The sequence below is a fragment of the Mobula birostris genome, chromosome 8 (assembly GCF_030028105.1).
Source record: "Mobula birostris isolate sMobBir1 chromosome 8, sMobBir1.hap1, whole genome shotgun sequence".
In the NCBI taxonomy this organism is placed as follows: domain Eukaryota; kingdom Metazoa; phylum Chordata; class Chondrichthyes; order Myliobatiformes; family Myliobatidae; genus Mobula; species Mobula birostris.
Window position 1 is genome coordinate 168,994,862 of NC_092377.1, and position 24,641 is coordinate 169,019,502.

General features: G+C 44.1%; 1 protein-coding gene across 1 annotated transcript in view; it reads left to right on the plus strand.

Moving 5' to 3' along the window:
• The window catches only part of gfra2b (GDNF family receptor alpha 2b), a 485,436-nt gene that overhangs the window by 190,032 nt on the left and 270,763 nt on the right, over nt 1-24,641 (plus strand). The gene's annotated exons all lie outside the window — the stretch shown is intronic.

Here is a 24,641-nt window from a genome sequence, read left to right on the forward strand (position 1 = left end):
GCTGCGTCAACTGCGCCCGTCATCAATTGAGCTGTTTGACGGATGGAACAGCTCTTTCCCATTGGTTGTCTTTTAACCGACATGTGGCTGTTGTGTTTTACTATTTATTGTTATGTTTATTATTTAGTGTTGAGTTTGTTATGTTATGATTGCACTGTCCCTGAGAAATGCTGTCTCATTCTGCCCTGCAGAGCTGATGTATGATTAGAATGACAATAAAGTTTTTTGAATCTTGAATCTTATACACCACAGTACCGGGGTCCAGTTTTGGGCACCTGAAGGGCTTTCCTTTGTCTCCAGGGACTCACTTTCACGTGACCAGTGCTGAAGAGCCACTGGAAAATTTTGCCATAGGTACAGGAGGGCCCACGCGCACTTAGCTAAGTATCTGCTTGTTGAATGATTAGTTTTGTAATTGTGTAACCCGGGGAGTCTTAATGAGGTCACTGTTGAGTTTGAGTGTTACTGAATGTTTAGTATTGTAGTTTGTATAACTTAGAGTGGTTTAAATGTTCGATCAAACGTTTTACTGTTTGTCCGCAAATAAATGGTTAATATGCTTATTAGTAATCAGTGTCCCCTGTCTCACTTGCCAAACCTGTGAATTTGCTTCCTCGTAACAAACCTGGAGCATTCTGCCTGAGGAAATGTTGAAGCAGGGAAGTGGGACAATAGGCACAGGGGGATGAGGGGCCTGTTCCCGGCTGTACAGCTTAAAGACTCCATCGTCCAGCGTCTGACGTCATCTCTTACCTCAGCAGTGCTTGAAGAAAACATGCACGGTGCTTTCTGTGTACCAAGAGTCCTGATGGAGAGCTTCCTGATCATCAGCATTCCCAATTGATGTCTATGTCAACATTTAATTTCTGACTACAAATAAATTATTCAAGATTAAAGCACTTTGATTAAACGTCTGATTTAATGGCTATTTGCCTTAATTTGTTGAGAGTCTGCTGCTCTCCCATTGGCACTCTGCCTATGTAGGAATGCATCAGTGACTTGCAGGATAAGCACAATGGGGAAGTTGCTTCATCTGAAATCTTCCCCAGTTATTACTTGCACACAAGTCATCCATTCAACATTAGGCGATGATGCAGTTAATGTGCTGTCGCACCAGAGGAACGGACTGCTCTTTACAGATCCAGGAAAAGAACATTGCTAGAAGGCATAAAAGCATAAACTATTTTTGAAATGGGGAGTGAATTCAGAAATCAGAGATGCAAAGGGACTTGGGAGACATTGTGCAGGACTCCGTAAAGATTAATTTACAGATTAAGTCAGTGGTGAGGAAGACAAATGCAGTGATAGTATTCATTTTGAGAGGACTAGAATATAAAAACAAGGATGTCAGATTATTATGAGCAGTTTTGGGCTCCTTATCTAAAAGAAAAGGTGTGCTGGCTTTGGAGATGGTGTGGAGGAGGTTCACAAGAATGATTCAGGAATGAAAGGGTTAACGTATGACAATAAACAATAGGTGCAGGAGTAGGCCATTCTGCCCTTCCAGCCAGCACTGCCAGGAGCTGTTCGAGGAGTGTTTGATGACTCTGGACCTGTACCCGCTGGCGTTTAGAAACGTGGGGGCAGGGGTGGATCTCACTGATACCTATCAAATATTGAAAGGTCTAGTTTGAGTGGATGTAGAGAGGATGTTTCCTACAGTGGGTGAGTTTAGGATTAGAGGACACAGCCTCAGAATATAGGGAAGTCCATTTAGAACAGAGATGAGGATGAATTTCTTTAGTCAGAGAGGGTGAAATTGTGGAATTCATTGCCACAGATTTCTGTGGAGGCCAAGTCATTGCGTATATTTAAAAGAGATGGTTGATAAATTCTTGGTTAGTTAGGACATCAAAGATTACGGGGAGAAGGCACAAGAATGGGGTTGAAAGGGAAAATAAATCAGTCATGATGGAACAGTGGAGCAGACTTGATGGACCAAATGGCCTAATTCTGCTCTTATGTCCATGACCACAAGATATAGGGGCAGAATTAGGCCATTTGGCCCATCAAATCTGCTCCACCATTTCATCATAGCTGATCCAATATTCCTTTTAGGCCAATCTCCTGCCTTCTCCCCATATCCCTTCATGGCCTGGCCAATCAAGAATCTATCAACCTCTAACATAAATATACATAAAGACTTGGCCTCCACAGCTGCCTGTGGCAAAGAATTCCACAGATTCACCACTCTCTGGCTAAAGAAATTCTCCTCATCCCTGTTCTAAAAGGACGTCCCTCTATTCTGAAGTTATGCCCTCCGGTCTTAGACTATCTCACCATAGGAAACATCCTCTCCACATCCACTCTATCAAGGCCTTTCACCATTCGATATGTTTCAATGAGGTCACCCCTTATTCGTCTGAATTCTAGTGAAACCGCTCTTTATATGACAAGCCATTCAATCCTGAAATCATTTTCGTGAAACTCCTTTGAGTCCTCTCCAGTTTCAGCACATCCTTTTCCAAGATAAGAGGCCCAAAACTGCTCTCAATACTCCAGGTGAGGTCTTACCAGTGCTTTATAATGTTTCAGCAATACATCCTTGCTTTTATATTCTAGTCCTCTTGACCTGTAGTCTAAATTTTACTGTGTTTCATTGTGGATCATTACTGACCAAATTTTATTATTTACTGAACATTGAAATGCTTACTGGCTCATGTATATTTAAGTGCCTGAGCTTCCCTCTGATAACACGAGATTTGAACAGACGCCGACACACTAAAGGTGTCTGGCTCAGCTGCATCTGTACTGGAACGGTGTTAGTTTTCACATGGGTTGTGGATAGAATCAACTCCTGTCTTAGCAAGGACACAGTGGACCCACTGGAATTTGTCTATCGCCACAACAGGTCTATGACAGATGTGATCTCATTGGCTCTCCACGCAGCCTTGGATCACCTGGACAATTCAAACACCTAGGTCAGGGTGTTGTTCATTGACTATAGCTCAGCATTTAACAGCAGCATTCCTACAGTTCTCGTTGAAAAGCCACAGGACCTGGGCTTCTGTACTTCCCTCTGCGATTGGAGCCTCAGCTTCCCAACTGGAAGATCACAATTTGTGCAGATTGGTAGTAACATCTCCACCTTGCTGACGATCAACACTGGCACACCTCAGGAATGTGTGCTTAGCCCACTGCTCTACTCTCTCTAGACTCATGACTGAGTGCCCAGGCACAGCTCAAATACCATCTATAAATTTTCTGATGATACAACCATTGTTGGTAGAATCTCAGAAGGTGACGAGAGGGCGTACAGGAGTGAGATATGCCAACTAGTGGAGTGGTGTCGCAGCAACAACAACCTTGCACTCAACGTTCATAAGATAAAAGAGCTGTCTGTGGTCTTCAGAAAAGGTAGGATGAGGAAACACAAACCAATCCTCATAAAGGGACCAGAAGTGGAGAGAGTAAGCAGTTTCAAGTTCTTGTGTGTCACTAGCTCTGAGGATCTAAACCTGGTCCCAACGTACTGATACAGCTATAAAAAGGCAAGACAGCAGCTATACTTCATTAGGAGTTTGAGGAGATTTAGCTCATCCCTAAAATGCACAAAAACGTTTACAGATGTACTGTGGAGAGCAGTCTGAGTGGCTGCATCACCATTTGATGGTGGTGGGGGTGTTGTGGTGGCCCTACTGCACAGGATCGAAGTAAACTGCAGAGTGGTAAAATTAGACAGCTCCATCATGGGTACCAGCCTCCATAGTATGTAAGACATCTTCAAAGACTGGTTCCTCAGAAAAGCAGCGTCCATCATTAAGGACCCCAACCTACCAGGACGTGCCCTCTTCTCATTGTTACCATCAGGGAGGAGGTACAGAAGCCTGAAGGCACACACTCAACGATTCAGGAACAGCTTCTTCCCCTCTGCCATCCGATTCCTAAACAGACATTGAACCCATGAACACTACCTCACTACTTTTTTAAAAAGTTCTATTCTTGCCCTACTAATTTAATTTAACCATGTAATATTCATATACTGTATATACTTACTGTAATTCAGTTTTTTTCTACATTTCATTGTACTGCTGCTGCTAGGTTAACAAATTTCACAACATATGCCAGTGATATTAAACCTGATCCTGATTCTGAAATTGTGTGCGCTTTAGTAGAGTCAGTACTGTGTTTCTGAGAGCTGAAATCCTGAGCACATTTGCTTTCAATGCATCACAAGCATCAGAAGAAAGATATTTTCTCGCCTTGAGGGGTAGTTATACACTTTCCTGACAGTGTCTGAACACAGGAGGAGGCGTTGGTGCCCAACGTGAGTGACACAAGAAAAGTAAGGCCTTTAGACCTCTGTTCATGGTGCACACAGGAAGAGCCAGTCCTGATGTATTGTAGGGTCTCGGCCTGATACATCGACTGTCCACTTCCCTCCATAGACGCTGCCTGACCTGCTGAGTTTCTCCAGCATTTTGTGTGTTAGAACGGTAGATCGTTCAGCTATATCAGTTCACAGCATTAAACAGATGGCCATTCGGCCCTTTGACCCTGATAGATGGGAGTAGAATGAGTCTGTTCGGCCCCATCATGTGACAAAGAAACAGAAGAGCTATCTATGGTAACCTTATTTCATTAGGATGAAGTGAATCACGACAGACACCATCACCTGACAAAAAATCTATTGATTTTTTTTTCTGAACACTTGGCTATAACAGTTCCAGGTTTCCTGGGATTTATGTGAAGACCTGCTAACACTAACCCAACCCTGCTTGCCTCTTGTCTCGGGCCCTGCCCTTTATCTGCCCCCCATTTCCTCAGTGTTAACTCACAATCTTAACTGAGTGTGTATAGCCCTTGTCCAAGGAACATAATTTGCATCCATCAAGAGAAGACTGCAGAGGCGCTTACAGAAAGGCAATCTATTTTTGAGCATTCCTATCTGAGGGTTAATCCATTAAACAGTCAGCTCGTGTAAACAGGGCACAGGAAAGGAATCAATCCTCAAAGTGTCAGACGAGAGTTTTGCTCCAGTTCCTTTGGGCTTCATCAATGGAGGGAGGGGGAGGGGGAGAGGGAGATTACAATTTCCAGCTACAAAAACAATAAGCATGCATTTCTTTTCTGAGTTTCATCACCTCAACACCCTGAGGTGCTTCCGAAGCAAGAGAGTGAAGTTGCTGTTGTGACATTGGAAACGTGGAAACTAAAGCTGTGCACAGGAGGATCCCACATAGAGATCGCTTTGGAGCCAGGCACCAATAATTAACTAATTAAACCTCTAATTAACACACCTAAACCAGGCATAATCTTATCCACTTCCTCTAAATCTCAAAGATGAAATGTTTAAGGGGAACATGAGGGGGAGCAACTTCTCTCAGAGGGTGGTGAGAGTGTGGAATGAGCAGCCAGTGAAATTGGTGGGTGCGAGTTGTTTTTAACGCCTAAGAGAAGTTTGGATAAGTGCGTTGCTGGGAGGGGTACAGAAGGCTATGGTCCAGGTTCATCAGATGTGACTAGACAGAGTAAGAGTTCAGCATGGACTAGAAGGTCTTGTTTCTCTACTGTAGTCCCTGTACTTTGTACATACAGCCCGTCGCTACTTCTAATTGGATGGGTTAGTGTGATAAAGTTTAAGGGAATGGGGGATTCTCAGATCCCTGTAAACAATGGATTCAGTACTGACTATGTCTATGACTGCAGTGTGTTTGAATAATGTCTCACAGCTGCCTTCTTTGGAGCAAGATAAGGGTTAATGTTCGCCCAGATCCACATAAGATGTCTCTGGGCTTTTCACACCTTTTGATTTTGACAAAAAGCAGTACCTGATGGAAATTAGACAGGACATTCCTTTCTCAATTAAAGCATAAATTTGACGGATGTTCTTAGCTTTGTAATTAAGTTGTGACTCCAGCAAACCAGATAGGATATTACCTTTTTATTTAAGGTGGCTGGAGTGTCTAACAAATTGATTATACTTTAGTATCAATAGTCCATTGACTTGACCAGAATAGTTATCAAACTGATTGTTCTCTGTATCAATAGTCCATTGACTTGGCTGGAATGGTTATCAAACTGATTGTTCTTTTGTATCGGTGGCCTTATAACTTCTGATAATTCTGACATCGGGCAGTGAACTTGTAGAACCGCCGGGGAGATGAGAAAGAGTCTCTCCCTGATGTTGGGTCCAAGTTCACTTGCCGGCTGAGCTCGAAGAAATAAACGGGTGAAAAGATAAGTAACGATCTTTTTGTGCTGTCGTTATTTGATCCAGCAAAGTTAAGTTTACAAGTGAGTTCCTTGGATTGGCCACGCCGGGGTTAGCGATGGCTCTGGCAGAGTGCTGAGAAGAGGTTTGAACTTGACTATCTAGATTAGAGGAAGTAAAAGTCATAACAAGGTTTTGGGGCACCACGATAACGTAGTGGTTAGTGTGATAGCAGCTTGGGGCATCAGAGTTCGGAGTTCAATTCCAACGTCAATTGTAAGGAGTCTGTACATTTTCCCCATGGAGTGTGTGGGATTTCTCTGGATCTTCTGGTTTCCTCCCACGGTCCAAAGACGTACTTCATATGTGAATTGATGATTGTAAATTGTCCCGTGATTAGGTTGGCGTTAAGTCAGGGTTTTTGAGGTTTGCTGGGATGCATGACTTAAAGGGCCTAGTCCAAGCTGTAACTCTAAATAAATAAATATCAATTTTATAGTGCTTCATGTCTCCAGAAGATCTTCTGTTCTCTAAGGTGCTTCCTAAATTTTTCAATCTAGCCCTATGGTTGAAATCCTTTATTCTTTTTGGCTGATATTTTCCGGGTAGGTTTTCAAACATTGATTACTTACTGGTGCATAATTTTTTGTGCAGAGAGGGGAATGTGGGTTTGGTGTGGAGACAGCAAATAAAATCAGCAGTGTATCATATAGTCCTTTGAACTTGCTCCACCATTATTCCCACCCCCATATTCCTTGACCTCTCTAATACTAAGAACAATTCTTTAACATAGAACATAACAGTACGGGTCCTTTGACCCGTGATGTTATGCCGACCTTTTAAACTACTCCAAGATCAATCTAATACTTCCCTCCTACATGACCCTCCATTTTTCTATCATCCATGTGTCTGTCTAAGAGTTTTTTAAATGTCTGTACCACCAACCCTGGCAGGGCATTTCATGTACCCACCACTCTTTGTGTCATAAAACTTACCTCTGACATCCCTCCCTGTACTTAAAATTATGCCTCCACGTATTAGCCATTTCTGCCCTGTGATAAAAGCTCTGGCTGTCCACTTGATCTATACCTCTTATTATCTTGTACACTTCTATCAAGTCACCACTCATCCTCCTTTGCTCCAAAGAGAAATGCCCCATCTCACTCCACTTATTCTCATTCGACATGCCCGCTACTTCAGGCAGCTTCCTGGTGAACCGTAAACACAAGATCCTGCAGATGCTGGAAATCCAGGACAAAACACACAAAATGCTGGAGGGACCCAGCAGGTCAGACAGCATCTATGGAAATGAATAAACAGTCAACATTTTGGGGTGAGTCCATTCATCTGCCCTGATAAATTTCCTCTGCACCCTCTCTAAAGCCCTCCTGTAATGAGGCAACCAGAACTGAACACAATACGGAGTTTTACAGAACCGCAACATTGCCTTGTGACTCGTGCACTCATTGCCCCAATTAATGAAGGCCAACTCTCCATATGCCTACTCAGCAACCTTGAACATAATTAATGATCAGCCTATGGCAGAGAACTCCACTCTAGCAGAAGAACCTTCTTCCGGAACATCCTTCCAGCTGATAATGTCATAGGTTTCTATAAACATTCCCCCTCACCCTTTAAACTCTGTGTAAGGTTAATTGACCTAGCCTGGTGTGACGTCAGCTCTGAATCATAACAGTCATAGTCATAGTCATAGTCATACTTTATTGATCCCGGGGGAAATTGGTTTTCATTACAGTTGCACCATAAATAATAAATAGTAATAAAACCATAAATAATTAAATAGTAATATGTAAATTATGCCAGTAAATTATGAAATAAGTCTAGGACCAGCCTATTGGCTCAGGGTGTCTGACCCTCCAAGGGAGGAGTTGTAAAGCTTGATGGCCAGAGGCAGGAATGACTTCCTATGACGCTCTGTGCTGCATCTCAGTGGAATGAGTCTCTGGTTTAATATCACCAGCGTATGTCATGAAATACATAATAATAGAAACGCTATAAATTACAGTAACAAGTATATAAGTTAAAGCAGGGCACAGGAGGGCACTAAGGTTTGCAATACACTGTTACAGCTTGGGCAGTCCGAGTTTGAAGTTCAATGTTGTGTAAGAAGTTTATACATTTCTCCTCATGGAACACATGGATTTTCCCACAGTCCAAAGATGTACTGTGTATGCCAATTGGTCATTGTCTGTTTAATAGTTCAATAGTTCCATTTAGTATAAGAAAATGTACATGATATACAACCTGAAATTCTCACTCTCTGCAGACATCCTCGAAACAGAAGAAAAATCCTAAAGAATGAATGACAGAAAAAATGTAAGAACCCCAAAACTCCCTTCCCCCTCCCACGTGCAAGCAGTGTGAAACCCTCCCTCTCCCCGTCCCTCACTCATCCTAGCATTAAGCATCAGCATTCTCACCACCCGCAAATTCAAAGTCCTCAAAGAGAGACCATGAAAAAGGTAAATGGTATGCTGGCATTCATAGCAAGAGGATTCGAGTACAGGAGCAGGGAGGTACTACTGCAGTTGTACAAGGCCTTGGTGAAACCACACCTGGAGTATTGTGTGCAGTTTTGGTCCCCTAATCTTAGGAAAGACATTCTTGCCATAGAGGGAGTACAAAGAAGGTTCACCAGATTGATTCCTGGGATGGCAGGGCTTTCATATGATGAAAGACTGGATCAAGTAGGCTTATATTCTCTGGAATTTAGAAGATTGAGAGGGGATCTGATTGAAACGTATAAAATTCTAAAGGGATTGGACAGGCTAGATGCAGGAAGATTGTTCCCGATATTGGGGAAGTCCGGAACGAGGGGTCACAGTTCGAGGATAAAGGGGAAGCCTTTTAGGACCGAGATGAGGAAAAACTTCTTCACACAAAGAGTGGTGAATCTGTGGAATTCTCTGCCACAGGAAACAGTTGAGGCCAGTTCATTGGCTATATTTAAGAGGGAGATAGATATGGCCCTTGTGGCTAAAGGGATCAGTGGGTATGGAGAGAAGGCAGATACAGGGTTCTGAGTTCCATGATCAGCACGGTCATACTGAATGGTGGTGCAGGCTCGAAGGGCTGAATGGCCTACTCCTGTACCTATTTTCTATGTTTCTATGTTCTACAGTACATCAAAAACCAGCTGTTCACTCCAATATTTTTGACATCCCACAGGCGCTAACAAGGGAGAGGCATATGTTGCTCCTTCCACAGTGAGAGGCAACATTGTACTGTAATTAGGATAGGGTTAAACTAGGGTTGCAGTGTGGTGTCAAAGGGACAGAAGAACCTGTTCCCCTCCGGATCAATAAATAAATAAAAGGAAAACAGAGCGGGGTAGTGCTCATGGACTCATTGTGCATTGGGAAATTTGATGGTGGAAGGGAAGAAGCTGAGCCTGAAGCATAGAGAGAGAGTGTGTGCTTTCAGGGTCCTGTATCTCCTCTCTGATGGTAGAATTGGTCTGCTGAATGTGCTCATGAACTCTCTCCACAATGACAGCCTCATCCCAGAGAGATGGCGAATAGAATTCTACACATTGTGCTCTTAAGTAAGGCTCTGTGCAACTGCAGCACAGCTCTCTACCCAGCTCCATTTACTGCAGCTGCATATCTGCCTTCAGCACCTGGTGCTCCAGGACTTCAAGCCATTCCCTGTTTCCCACTTGATCACCACTCATGTTATAAAGTAACTGATACACATGGATGGAATATTTGGTGAGCTTTATGAGAGGAATCCACAGGCGTTAGTTTGCTCTGCAGGTAAAACGCCTGCAGTGCAAAGCTCGATAATAAAAGTGTGCACGTATTTCTACCACTGGGTCAGACCCTTTGATCTCCTACCAATGGCACAGTTGGTGTTTGTTCACTGTCCTTATGAGGTAATCAAGGACATGTGGGGCCAGATGGTAACTGTAGGCCTTGGCGAAGATGCCTACATTCAGATTTATTGATTACATTTGCATTGAAACATACATTGAGAATCATCATTTGCGTTAATTGCATTGAGATTCGACCTTGGATTTTCTGACTAACAGACCCCAATCAGTTAAGTTAGACAACCTCTCCTCCTCCACTCTCGCCCTGAACACCAGCGTGCCTCAAGGCTGTGTGTTGAGCCCTCTTCTGTACTCCCTTTTCACCTATGACCGTGTTCCTGTACATGGTTCTAATCCATCATCAAGTTCGCAGACGACACCACGGTGGTTGGCCTGATCAGAGGGGATGACTAGACGGCCTACAGGGACGAGGTTCAGCACCTGACTGCGTGGTGTGCCGATAACAACCTGGCCCTTAACACCCAGAAGACCAAGGAGATCATTGTGGACTTCAGGCATACTAGGAGCCACACTCACGTCCCCATCTACTTCAACGAAGCTGTAGTAGAGCGTGTATCAAGCTTCAAATTCCTTGGTGTCCACATTTCCGAGGATCTCACCTGATCCCTGAATTCCTCCATCCTGGTCAAAAAGGCGCAACAGCGCCTTTATTTCCTGCAGAGCATGAAGAAAGCTCACCTCTGTCCCAGGATACTGACGGACTTTTACCGCTGTACCATTGAGAGCATACTCACCAACTGCATCTTGGTGTGGTATGGTAATTGTCCTGTATCAGACTGGAAAGCACTCCAGCGTGTGGTGAAAACTGCCCAGCGGATTATCGGCATCCAATTGCCCACCATTGAGAACATCTACCATAAATGCTGCCTGGGCAGGGCGAAAAGCATTATCAAGGATGCATCTCACCCTAACCATGGACTTTTTAATCTCCTCCCATCCAGTAGGTGCTACAGGAGCCTCCGCTCCCGCACCAGCAGGCACAGGAAGAGCTTCTTCCCTGAGGCTGTGACGCTGCTGAACCTCACATCACAGCGCTAAGCAGTGTTGCACCCATATTGTACTGTCTCAGTACTTTTATATTTGTGTGCTGTAGCACTTACTTTTTATTCACAGTTATTTTGTAAACAACACTATTCTTTGCATTTCTGGTCAGGTGCTAACTGCATTTCATTGGCTTTGTATCTGTACTCGGCACAATGACAATAAAGTTTAATCTAATCTAATCTAATAGCCAACACAACGCAGGGATGTGCTGGGGTCAGTCTGCAAGAATCGCCACACTTTCTGGTGCCAACATAACATGACCACCATGATCTACAGCGCAACACTGAACACAACACAAAACAGAACATGACAACCAAGAAAACAACAACAGCAAAACAAGCCCCTTTCCTTCATCCCACTCACACGGAAGGTACTCCACCCCAGGACAGACCTCCAGTCTCCAAGCTTCACCCTGAATTAAAGTGAAGACTAAGCTTGTGGGGGTAGAACTTTGTACAGGTAGAACATAGAACAATATAGAACAGGAGTTATTTAATTTTCTCATTGCTCCAACCTACAGTCACAGAGGATTGCTGTACTTTTGTGCTTGTTGTGTGTGGGGTGTTGGGTTGGACAGGCAAACTTCCGTGTGCAGGATTGGACAACTGCAAATGGGCCATACTTGTGCAGATGATGGAGGCTACCCTGATTTCCCCCTCCCCCCCCGACTCCCTCTTGCTCCCTCCGGCTGGCTCAATCAAGAGTCAACATCATGTGAGGCTGAGTTGGACCAAGCAAACACAAGGCAATATCGTCCATTGTACAACACTGCCAACCCTCTGTTGTGATGCTCTCCCAATCATCCTATACCCCTCCCAAGTTCCCTGTTGCATTTGCTTCCTTGGCCCTCAGCCCACAATAACCTGCTGTATTAACATGTTTCAGCTCCTCACTCATATCATTCAATGCTTGGACTGGGTGAACATTGGTGATCAGGCCACATCACTTAACAAAGGGAACTCAATTCAGAGGAAATATGGCTGTGTTTAAACTGAGAGATATCCCAAAACTGTGAAATATAAATTAAATGAGTATTTTTCATTTTCTTAGGGCTGAGAATTTCCTATAAGCGAATATGTTTAAGGCCTAGCCAGGCACACAGATCTTTCCTCAAAGGAATATGTCAGAAAAGAATCAACTGTAAGGCAGTTCTCACAGACATAGGGAGTTGTAAATACTGAATCACAGTAGGTACTTCATCACTGAGGTTATCCCTGACTGAAGTTAATGGGTTTTTGAAAATGAAATGAGTGACACTGTAGCAGGTAGGTGATTTGACTCTCATCTCCAGTTGACCTGGGTTTGATCCTGACTTCATATGCTGTCCGTGTGGAGTTTGTATGTTCTCCCTGTGACCGCTTGTGTTTCTCCTTGGGCAGTGGTCTCTGGTTTTCTCCCACGTCCCAACGACATTGTGGCCTCATATTACCTGTTTACTGTAGATTATCCACAGCGAATATAGCTACTGGGGGAGTAGGTGGGCTATTACTGGTGTGTGAGTGACAGTAGGTTACAGAGACCTATGTCAGGGAGCAGACTCAGTGCTTGAGTTCTGCTTGTATATTTTCTGATCTTATGGAATACAAGTGATGTGAATACTGTAGGACAGAGGTTCCCAACCTTTTTTTATACCATGGACCCCTACTATTAACCGAGGGGTCCATTGAGAGCTGGCATAGACTCAATGGGACTTTTCTGTCATGAGGAATGAAATATGGTGATGGTAGGAAAGTGGATCACAATATTGAAGATTGGACATATTGGGCTTCCTCCCACAGCACAAGCTTCATATCTAGCCTACCCCTACCATGAAAGCCTTTCCAAATCTTCCCAGCTGTCTTTGCTCTATCTCAGACCTTTGAAGGTTTCTGAGATGACGTGGGCTTTCTGATGCCAAGAATAATGTTTGGAACACTTCTCACCGGAATATTTGCCAATACTGCTGCCTCAGTGGACTCTGTTGATTACTCGGCCCACCCATATTAAGACATCTCCCTGTGGTGTAACACTCTGCCTTCTGCACACAGCTTCCTGTTACAACATATAACATCATGGGAAAGGGGCTAAAGCCACATCTATGAAATCAATTTAAACTGCACATCCCCCCCTCTCCATTCCCTGCTTGTTTGTGTGTCCGTCTTAACTCTAAAGTCCGCAGACAAGTTAAAAGTATCTGTGGATTTGATACTTGTCAGAATGAAGGAATCCTTCATTCCACCCAAGGCCAAACTCTCAGACGTTCTGTCAGACATCTCTTGGCTTTATTTTTTAATCTCCAGATGTCTTCTCTTCTCCTTCCTTTGATGTTCAACCAATAACAATCACAGAGTGGTTTGTCTCTGCCTCAGTGCCAGTAGACATTCACCAGCTGGTGTCCTCTCTGTGTCTGTAGCTTTCAACTTGTACCCCAAAGTCCTGCCTCTCAAGTGAAGTGCTGATGAAGTGCTTCACTGTGGAGCAGCAGTTGTCAGAATAAGCCAGGACCTGTCTTTTCACTTTGAATGGTGACAAGTTAGGAAAAGAGGAAGTACAATGAGATCTAGGTGTCCTTGTTCATCAGTCACTGAAAGTAAGTATGCAGCAACAGCCGACAGTGAAGAAAGCTAATGGCATGCTGGCCTTCACAACAAGGGGAATTGAGTATAAGAGCAAAGAGATCCTTCTGCAGTTGTACAGGGCCCTGGTGAGACCACACCTGGAGTATTGTGTGCAGTTTTGGTCTCCAAATTTGAGGATTGAGGAAGGACATTCTTGCTATTGAGGGAGTGCAGCATATGCAGCTTAGGTTCACGAGGTTAATTCCCGGGATGACAGAACTGTCATATGTTGAAAGATTGGAGCGACTGGGCTTGTGTACACTGGAATGTAGAAGGATGAGAGGGGATCTGATTGAAACATACAAGATTATTCAGAGATTAGACACGCTAGAGGCAGGAAACATGTTCCAGATGTTGGGGGGAGGGGGATCTAGAACCAGAGGCCACAGTTTAAGAATAAGGGGTAGGCCATTTAGAATGGAGTTGAGGAAAAACTTTTTCACGCAGAGAGTTGTGGATCTGTGGAATGCTCTGCCTCAGAGGGCAATGGAGGCCAATTCTCTGGATGCTTTCAAGAAAGAGTTAGATAGAGCTCTTAAAGCCCGCGCGGCATTTCCGGTGAATGATATCTGTAATCTGTCAAGTAGGGGACCATGCCCAATTCTGATTTGATGGAGACAGACGTAAGAGTACGGAGAAACATCTGGAGAATCTTCTGAAATGCCCGCTTCGCTGCCGCTGCTACTGTGTGGTAACCGGAATCTCCAGAGCAGAAGGCCCCGAAATCCTCGGCTTTGCTTGTTTCGGCGGCCGGAGCTAGGTCGAAGGCGCTCGGCAGAGGATGGCGCTCAGGAGGCTGTATCGGAGGGGCTGGTCGGAAGCTCGGAGTTTTCGGATGGATGGACTCAGTGTTGGCTGTGGTCGGCTGCTTCCAACGCATCAGCAAGTTGACGGTGCCTGGAGGTTTATGGCAGGGAGTTTCTCCCTTTTGCCGCCTGCTATCGGGGACTCAGGAGTCAATCAGGACTTGAGACTTTTTTTTTTACCGTGCCCATGGTCTGTTCTTTATCAAATTATGGTATTGTTTTGCACTGCTGTAACTATATGTTATAATTATGTGGTTCTGTCAGTGCTAGTCTTTGGTTTGTCCTGTTTTTCTGTGATATCACTCTAGAGAAACATTGTATCATTTCTTAATGCATGTATGCATTTCTAAATAACAATAAACGAGGACTGAGTGTTCTCATAATCTAATCTAATCTAAAGATAGTGGAGTCAAGGGATATGGGGAGAAGGCAGGAATGGGGTACTGATTGTGGATGATCAGCCATGATCACAGTGAATGGCGGTGCTGGTTCGAAGGGCCAAATGACCTACTCCTGCACCTATTGTCTATTGATAAACCAATTCCTCGGTTGCACTCTGAAGAGAATCTTCATTCCCTGATGCCTCTTTCTGTCAGTGGATGACCCACTGGGACTCTCCTAGTATCCTGCATCTTTTGTCACTCTGAAGCACCCAGGATGCTGTTCAAAGTTCAAAGTAAATTTATTATCAAAGTACCATATACAACCCTGAGATTCATTTGCTTACGAGCATACATAGTAAATCCAAGAGACACAATCGAATCAGTGAAAGACCGCACCTGACAGGACAGACAAACAACCAATGTGCAAGAGACCACAAACTGCAAATACAGAAAGAAAAAAAATAATAACAGTAAATATCAAGAACATGAGATGAAGAGGCCTTAGAAGTGAGTCCATAGGTTGTGGAATCAGTTCAGTGGTGGGGTGTGTGAATCTCAAGAACCCTTTGGTTCAAGATCCTGATGGCTGAGGGGTAATAACTGTTCCTGAACCTGGTGGTGTGAGTCCTGAGGCTCCTGTACCTTCTTCCTGATGGCAGCAGTGAGAAGAGAGCACAATGGGGGTCCTTAATGATGGATGCTGCTTTCCTATGACAGTGCTCCATGCAAATGTACTCAGTGGTGGGAAGGGCTCTACCTGTGGTGGACTGGGCAGCACCTACGATTTTCTTTTACTGTTTTCCTGCTATTATTGTAACATCAGTTAAATCAATCTGTCCGAAGTGACTGAGCATCTATGGAGGGGAATAAACAGGTGACTTTGCAGGCCAAGACCCTTCATCAGGACTGGAAGTTCTCAACAATAATAGAAAATCAAAACCTGCAGTTGTTAGATTCTGAGATAAAATACAAAGACATTCAGCAGGTTAGTTATCTGTGGAAAGAGAACCAGAGCTAAGTTCCAGGTTGTAGGCCCTTCGTCACACCTGACTCCATGCTCTATGCCAGTATTTATCATCCTCTCCATAAACTACAGATCTCACCACATGGACATATGTGGAGCTTGATGTGCACAAAATGGCTGACACATTTCCTGCATTAAAACTGTGACTGCACTTCATTAGGTGCAAAACCTTTGGAACTTTCCTGAGATGTGCCATGGAAATGTAAGTCTTCATTTCCTAATCCTTCTTTCTCTCAGAGAGATGACCCCCGGGACTCTCTCAGTTTCCTCATCCTGTTGTCATTAAGCTACACCTAGAATGCTGTTGCAACAACAGGTAAATCAGCCTGTTCAATGTGACTGTGCAACTATAGAAGGAATAAACAGTTGATGTTGTGGGCTAAGACCCTTCATCAGGATTGGAAGGCAGGAACCTGTCAGCTTGTACTCTTCCACCTCTCTCCACCTTCTCATTTGGCCCCCTTTCTTTCCAATCCTGATGAGGGGTCTCAGTCTGAAACTTTGACTGTTAATTCCCCTCCATAAATGCTGCCTGACCTGCTGAGTTCCTCAGCATTTTGTGTGAGTTACTCTGGATTTCCAGCGTCTGCAGAATCTTTTGTGTTTATGATGTTACTGACGTCCTGACAGTCCGGAATCCCTGACACCCTCCCTTGCCCACTCCGCACTTTTCTCCAGCCTTTTATTTGGTTTCTCCGGTTCTCCAAAGAGATTCCATCACCAGGCACATTTTCACCTATCCTCTCTTTTATGTTTTGTAATTCCAAAACATAAAACTAATTGAACGAAAAACTTGGGAAGCTGGAGGGTACCTGAAGCATATTTAGTTTTTTTTTACACTTTAGTGAGGGATAATGATGTATGCCATTTTTTTGTACTTTTACATATAACCTGTAATGAATTATGTAAACAACAAAGACTTCTTAATCGAACAATATATTTACAATATTACTCAGATGTTGTTGAAATATTGAATACACAATACTCTCCTTTCTGCAATGTTCAGGGATTGTTCACTCTTGTAACTTCCTCTTCCAGTTCTACCAAGCAGACCGATTCCTGAGCAACACACACAAAATGCTGGAGTAACTCAGCAGGCCAGGCAGCAGCTATGGAAATGAATAAACAGCCAATGTTTTGTGACAAGACCCTTCATCAGAACTGGAATGGGAGGGGGAAGAAACCAAAATGAGAAGGTGGGGAAAGGGGAAGGGGTACAGGCTGGCCGGTGATAGGTGAGAGGGAAGGTGGGTGGGTAGGGGAGGGGAAGTGAACTGAGAAGCTAGGTGAAGGGAAGGGGGAGGAAGTGAGACACTGAGGTGATCAGTGAGATACCAGGTGAGGGGGAAGGTGAGTTTGTAGGGAAGGGGAAATGAAGTGAGAAGCTAGGTGAAGGGAAGGGGGAGGAAGTGAGACACTGAGGTGATCAGTGAGACATCAGGTGAGAGGGAAGGTGAGTGTGTAGGGAAGGAAGAATGAAATGGGAAGCTGGTAGGTGATGGGTGGAAGAGGCAAAGGGCTGAAGAAGAAGGAATCTGAGAGGAGAGGAGAGTGGACCATGGGGAAAAGGGAAGAAGGAGGAGGACCAGGGGGTGGTGATGGGCAGGTGAAGGGAAAAGGAGGAGTGAGAGGAGAGGCAGAATGGGGAATGGAAGAGAGAAGGGGGAGGCAGAGAAATTACCAGAAGTTAGGGAAATCAGTGTTCCTGTTGTCAGATTAGAGGCTACCCAGACAAAATACAAGGTGTAGCTCCTTCAACCTGAGAGTGGCCTCACTGTGGCAGTAGAGAAGACCATGGACTAACGTGTCAGAAATGGAATGGGGATTGGAATTAAAATGGTTGGCCACTGGGAAATCCTGCTTGTTGCAAACGGAGGACTCCTTCTTGTGACACTTCCCTTTCTCTTTCACCCCTTCCTATTCTCAATTCCCAAGACCCAAATAGTCTTCCCAGATGAAGCAATGGTCCACTTTCACTTCCAACCTATTCAATATTCACCAAGTAGTCTACTCTACATGGACAAAGCAAAGTAAGATTGGGTGGTTGTTTTTTGGAACACTTTCATTCAGTTCACAAGCATGGCTCTGAACTTCTTGTTGCCTGACACTTTAATTCCCCATCCCATTCCCTTTCTGACCTCTCAGCCTGTGACTTCCTGTATTGTCACCGTGAGGACCAACACCTCACCTTCTGCCTGGACACCCTGCAGCTTTCCGGACTATAGTGAATTCGACACCTTCTTGTAACTTGATTTCTTAGTCTGGACCAGTTGAGCACCTGTAATATTGGCTTGGCTTGTATTTTGTATTCATCTATCTTATACCTGAAAGTGGAAGACCCACCTGACTTGTCAAATTTCTCTTCTTCTTTTGCATTTTTCAACTTCCATTGTCTTCTGCCTCAGTTCTCACACTGTAACTGTGGCCATTCACTCATTAACTAAATAACCATGTGTACAGCTTTCTTCATGGTCACCTCATCAGAGACTTGTCCTCCCCCAAGTTCATTTTATCTCCTCTCAGTTCCACCAAGGTTTGAGTATCTCCACCACTTTCTGTTTGTGTGTCAGATTTCCAGCATCTCCAGATTTTGATTTTCATGGGAAAACATTTCAGGAGTCCGACCTCCAGTTCCCAAGTAGGAATTTCTGCTCGCTTTAGAACACCAGGTCAACTTGCAACCAGCCTGAATGTGACCCTTCTGGGAAACAGGAAAGTGAAAAGACAGGAAGAAATGACATTCAGTGAGGAGAAACAAATGTCACAAGATTGGAACTGTCTTAGGACAGAGCAATGGGAACTGCTGACTGAATATAATTCGTGGATTTAGAAGGTTAAATACAGATTTTTCAACAGTATTCTTTTTAAACAGGCACAGCTTTTAACAGAAGCATAGGGCAGCATGGTAGTATCATGATTAGATCAGGCTTCAATTCTTGCCACTGTGTGTAAAGAGTTTGTACATTCTCCCCTTGACCTTGTGGGTTTCCTCCGTGTGATCTAGTCTCCTCCCATATTTCAAAGACGTATGGGTTATGGTTAGTAAATTGTGGGCATGCTATGTTGATTCCAGAAACATAGTGACACCTGTGGGCTCCCCCCAGCACATTCTCAGATCACGATGGCCGTTGACACAAGCAACGTATTTCACTGTGTGTTTTGATGTTTCGATGTACAGGTGAGAAATAAAACTCCTATCTTCAATCTGGTTCTTTTCTAACCTTCTTCTGTTTGCTGAGCTCATTGGTATAAATATTAAATATGTAAGTTCAAGATCGGTATTCCCTCCTTATCTTTGCCTTCAGATTTAACCATTGAACTTCATCATCAAACTTGTATTCCTGTACACTCTGAGGTGACCAACCCATTCCTGAGTCTCCACATTAAGACCAGTTCCTTATTCCTTATCACTGGAATGGTTGCAGTGAACCTCCTCGCTGAGCTGCCATCCTTTCCGAAGCAGTGCCTTGAATGGCACTGCCTGCTTCAGCCTGTGGTGAGCCAGTGACCTAAAAACGTTTGCAGTGCTCACCAATCCTCTATTAACAAAGCCCAGTGTTTTGGACAGTTTTCTTATTTTGTCTGGCTGCTTTGAAAGTTTTACAGAAATGTCCATATACTCACAAAATGTTCCTGCATACCTTTTAAAAATGTACATTATTTCATCTTCCAATCAAAGTATCTGTTCACATTTTTCTGATTAATTTATCATAGAGTGGAAATGTTGAGGTGAAAGTTGAAATAAGATGTATGGGGTTAGAATTCTACACAAAGTGAGTGAAAAGTGCTTGGACAGACATACACATACATACATACATATACACCCACACACAAACAAAAATAAACACAATCGCACACACTCACATGCATGCACGTGCACACACACACACACACACACACACACACACACACACACACACACATATACACACACACATGCATACACACACATATACACACACGCATACGTACACACACACACACACACACACACACACACACACACGCACATATACACACACACACACTCACACATATGCACATATATATACCCACCCATCTATGTTTTCATCCAGGTTATTTATACACGTCACAAACAGCAGAAGTCCCAGTACAGATCCCCGCAGAACACCACTAAATACACACCTCTAGCTAGAATAAGTCCCTTTGACCACTACCCTCTGTCTTCTATAGGCAAGCCAGTCATGAATCCAAATGGCCAGTTCATCATGGATCGAATGCATCTTAACCTTCTGGATGAGCCTCCCATGAGAGTCCTTGTCAATTGCCTTACTAAAATCCATGTAGAAAGCAACCACAGCTCTATTTTTTCATCAGTCACCCTTGTCACCTTGCCAAAAATGTCAGTCAAATTAGTAAGACACATGTTCCTGCAATATCCAGTGGTTACTTTCACTTGCCTCTCTCCTAGTTCTGTGTACACTTACCCAGTGAACTGAAATAGTTGATCAGTTTGATGATAGGGGAGTTGAACCTGATGAAGGGTCTCAGCCTGAACTGTCAACTGTTTATTCCCCCTCAGAGATGCTGGCTGACCCGCTGACTTTCTCCAGCATTTTGTGTGTTACTCTGAAGTCACACTGTTAAGGCTGAAGCATTGAATGAGTCAGTAAGCGAGTATTAGTCTGAGAGCCAGAGGTGTTGGGAAGTGAATATGCAGACGTCTGGCCCCTGAACGTGCAGCAGTTAATTCAGACGGAAGGTAGAAAGGACTGTTGAGTTGTTTACCTCCCCTTGACAGGATGGCAACTAAATTTCCTGACCAAACATGTGGAAAGATTGTTAGCGTTTCGTAAACTGAGAGAAAGCTATTCTAACAAATTAAATTAGGATGACTTCACAAAGGCTGCCTGCAGTTGCCTCTGCAGAGGAGAGCAAGGCTACCAGCTTTGACCTTAGCCCGGATTATTAATAGCTTATTGAGAAACATGATAAATTCACAGAGGCTGTATGGGGTAACAGTGGTGAATTAGAGGCAGCCTTCCCCATATAAACCTTTGTCAAACTACAGGCTATCAACACAACAGCAAGTTAAAAAATGAAGATAATTGGATTTGATGTGTAACAATAAATGAGTTCAATATCTTTATCGCTAGTCTGCAATACTGCATAAGTTAAATATTTAAAACTCCACAACTCCCAATCAGCAGCATCTCCAGCCCCTCTGCACTGAAAGCTTCTGTCAGCTCAGCAGAAAGCTGATTTTCAGATTTCCACCTCCAACAATATGCTCTCAGTAGGCACAATTTGTCTTCTTATACACAGTAGTTATTTGTCAGCCTTTCTTTATGTCGTTCCAATGTTGAAATTCTGACTGTGTGATCATATCACAAGAATTGCTAGATTTCTCATCATCAGTCAGAGGGTACATGATTTTTAGACAATCCAGGTGAATACAAAAGGTAAAGGATAGACTCCCAGGCATGGACATTGATTTCTCTAACTTCTGATAATTTCTCCCCCTCCCCGCTTCTCTGTTTTTTTCCATTCTGCATTTGGGCTCTCCTCTCACCCCTCCCATCACCTCTGCCTGCTTCTCCTCTTCCTTCCCTTTCTCCCATGGTCCACTCTCCTCTCTTATTAGATTCCTTCTTCTTCAGCCCTTTACCTCTTCCACCCATTCCCTTACATCTCCCCTCCTCACCCACCTTCCTCTTAACCTTGCAGCTTGTACTCTTTTTCCAACCCCCCCGCCCACCCCCATCTTCTTATTTTGGTTTCTGTCCCCTTACTTTCCACTCCTGAAGAAGAGTCTTAGCCCAAAACATCGACATGTTACTCTCCCGGACCCCCCATAGATGCTGCTTGACCTGCTGAGTTCCTCCGGCATTTTGTGTGTGTTGCTCCGGATTTCCAGTATCTGCAGAATCTCTTGAGCTGAGCAATGATCTTACAGAGGTTTTTGTAAATCACGGGGGGCACAGACAAGATGAAGGGTCACAGTCTTTTCCCCAGGACAAGGGGGCCTAAAGCTAGAGGGCACAGGATTAGGGTGAGTGGAAAAGATTTGAGGGGGTCCTGAGGGATAAGTTTTCCACACAGATGGTGCTGTGTTTGTGGAACGAGCTGCCTGAGGAAAGGGTGGAGGTGAGTACAACAGCAACATTTGAAAGTTATTTGTACAGGAACACAGGGTATATTAATCCCATATTGTATAATTTCCACATCCTCTACCTCTGACAATGTCATTGTCATTGAGCTCCTAAAATTGGAGAATAGAACTCCCCCCCCACCCCCTGTCTCTATCTCGTGACCATGCCTCAAATACTACACTCTGCAGCCTGAACAAAGTTCCTCAGCATTGTTCCTCCAGTCCCAAAGTGATCAGCACTCAGTCTGACCCTTTCTCCTTATCTGCTCCACTTTACCTTCCCGACCCCGTGACTGACTCATCCCTCATCTCTCTGCCTAAACTCATCTCCGTTTGGTTACATCTCTCCCCGCTTCCAGCTCCAAAAAGCCACTGTCTTTGATCGCACTCCAGACGCTGCAGAGCCAGAGACCCTTGTCTCTGAGATGCTGGCGGCTGTTTACCTTGGTTGAAGGCACTTTCTTGCTGGCAATCTGTTATGAATGCTCTGGGTTGAACCACTCTGTGGGGTGCAGTGAAGTTCAGTGGGAGCTTCAGTTTGCACTTTCCCTCCCCCTCTTCCCACGTGAGCGTCGGTGTGTGCGTGTAGGCTGGGAACAGAGTGGGCCATGAGTGGTAGGATTCAGGGATTATAAACCCAAGGGAAGATTTGAAGATTTAGGAGACTGGAGCAGCCCAATGGCATAGCAGGTTGAGTCGCTGTCTCCCAGCCCAAGAGACCACGGTTCAGTCCCATCCTCCTGTGCTATCTGTGTGTGGAGTTTGCTGCTGCTTCTCATCCTACAGATGTGCAGGGTCGGTGGTTTTATTGTCTGCTGTCAATTGCCCCATAGTGTGTAGCTGTGGGGCAGAATCTGGGGGGTGCTGATGAGACAGGAAGGGGTGGTGGAATGAAGCAAGATTAGTAGTTGAACAGGTCTGTTTCTGGACTTTATCTCTCCAGAAACATAAAAATTACAACACAATACAGGCCCTTCAGCCCATAATGCTGTGCCGAACATATACTTAGAGTGGCATGCAAAAGTTTGGGCACCCCAGTAAAAATTTCTGTTACTGTGAATAGCTAAGCGAGTAAAAGACGAACTGATTTCCAAAAGGCATAAAGTTAAAGATGACACATTTCTTTAATATTTTAAGCAAGATCACTTTTTTATTTCCATCTTTTACAGTTTCAAAATAACAAAAAAGGAGAACGGCCTGAAGCAAAAGTTTGGACACCCTGCATGGCAGTACTTAGTAACATCCCCTTTGGCAAGTATCACAGCTTATAAATGCTTTTTGTAGCCAGCTAAGAGTCTTTCAATTCTTCTTTGAGGGATCTTCACCCATTCTTCCTTGCAAAAGGCTTCTAGTTCTGTGAGATTCTTGGGCCGTCTTGCATGCACTGCTCTTTTGAGGTCTGTCCACAGATTCTGGATGATGTTTAGGTCGGGGGACTGTGAGGGCCATGGCAAAACCTTCAGCTTGTGCCTCTTGAGGTAGTCCATTGTGGATTTTGAGGTGTGTTTAGGATCATTATCCTGTTGTAGAAGCCATCCGCTTTTCATCTTTGGCTCTTTTTTACAGATGGTGTGATGTTTGCTTCCAGAATTTCCTGGTATTTATTTGAATTCATTCTTCCCTCTACCAGTGAAATGTTCCCTGTGCCACTGGCTGCAACACAAGCCCAAAGCATGATCGATCCACCCCCGTGCTTAACAGTTGGAGAGGGGTTCTTTTCATGAAATTCTGCACCCTTTTTTCTCCAAACATACCTTTACTCATTGCAGCCAAAATTCAGCGTCAGAAGTTTGCAAAGGAACATCTAAACAAGCCTGATGCATTTTGGAAACCAGTCCTGTGGACTGATGAAGTTAAAATAGAACTTTTTGATCGCAATGAGCAAAGGTATGTTTGGTGAAAAAAGGGTGCAGAATTTCATGAAAAGAACATCTCTCCAACTGTTAAGCACAGGGATGGATCAATCATGCTTTGGGCTTGTGTTGCAGCCAGTGGCACGGGGAACATTTCACTGGTAGAGGGAAGAAAGAATTCAATTAAATACCAGCAAATTCTGGAAGCAAACATCCCACCGTCTGTAAAAAAGCCAAAGATGAAAAGAGGATGGCTTCTACAACAGGATAATGAATCTAAACACACCTCAAAATCCACAATGGACTACCTCAAGAGGCGCAAGCTGAAGGTTTTGCCATGGCCCTCACAGTCCCCCCCCTGACCTAAACATCATCGAAAATCTGTGGATAGACCTCAAAAGAGCAGTGCATGCAAGACGGCCCAAGAATCTCACAGAACTAGAAGCCTTTTGCAAGGAAGAATGGGTGAAAATCCCCCAAACAAGAATTGAAATACTCTTGGCTGGCTACAGAAAGTGTTTACAAGCTGTGATACTTGCCAAAGGGGGTGTTACTAAGTACTGCCATGCAGGGTGCCCAAACTTTTGCTTCGGGCCGTTCTCCTTTTTCGTTATTTTGAAACTGTAAAAGATGGAAATAAAAAAGTGATCTTGCTTAAAATATTAAAGAAATGTGTCATCTTTAACTTTATGCCTTTTGGAAATCAGGTCATCTTTTACTCGCTTCGCTATTCACAGTACTGTAACAGAAATTTTGACCAGGGGTGCCCAAACTTCTGCATGCCACTGTACTTTAGAAATTACCTAGGGTTACCC